This window comes from Egretta garzetta, unplaced genomic scaffold (genome assembly GCF_000687185.1).
Source record: "Egretta garzetta isolate BGI_Z169 unplaced genomic scaffold, ASM68718v1 scaffold60, whole genome shotgun sequence".
In the NCBI taxonomy this organism is placed as follows: Eukaryota; Metazoa; Chordata; class Aves; order Pelecaniformes; family Ardeidae; genus Egretta; species Egretta garzetta.
In genome coordinates, this window is record NW_009258269.1 from 3,072,926 (window position 1) to 3,073,687 (window position 762).

Sequence of the window (762 nt, forward strand, 5' to 3'; positions counted from 1 at the left end):
TTTATGCAGCGCATCTGTAGCTCCAAGTTCCGTAAAAGAGCGGAGCTCTGCAAGAGAAACTCCAAAATCTCCACGATTCGCTTCTTTTACAGCATTTTTTACGCCGCCAGATGCAACCGCGCTGCTTGCCGTACCGCCCCGGATCCCTGCAGCCTTCAGTGTAGACCGTTTCCATTTCCAGCAAGGAACAACATTTTGACCTGTAGTTCGGCCGTCGTCCTCCACACCAGAGAGGCTTTAACCCCTCGGCTCGCCCGATCGCGGCGCGCCTTTCCGTGGATAACCTGTGCGATAGTGTCCAAAACCACAATCCAAGCCCGCTTCAGATTTCCTCCTCTTCTTCACCAGCTTTTACTGATCACCTTGGTTGGGCTGCCGAGCCGATGGCACCCTGTAGACACGGTCGCCCTGCACTCTGCCGTCCCCCTCCTGCCACCCCACTGGGTGCTGGGTGGGCCCCGGTCCATTTTCCCAGCTCCCCCCTGCAGCAGAGGGGCCATGGAGGAGAGTGACAGAGCCGGGGACACAGCGTCGGCCCAGCCTCGCACGCCAACACCCATCTGGGGAACCAGGACTTGTGCAACCACCCCCAAAAATGTCAGGGAGGGGAGCAAGAAAGCAAGAAGGGGACAAAAGGGACAGCAGCGTCGCCCGGGAGCTCTGCAGGAACCGCAGAGAAAAAGCAGGACAGAAAGAGAAGTGAGATCTGATGGGGGTGGGAGGGCGAAGGGAGGGGGGCAGAGGGACGGAGGGACAGGGGGA

The 762-nt window shown here is 59.2% G+C and overlaps 1 protein-coding gene across 1 annotated transcript in view; it reads left to right on the top strand.

Annotated features, from left to right (window-relative positions):
- FCHSD1 (FCH and double SH3 domains 1) overlaps positions 1-762 on the top strand; it is a 7,511-nt gene that overhangs the window by 819 nt on the left and 5,930 nt on the right. The window lies entirely within an intron of this gene.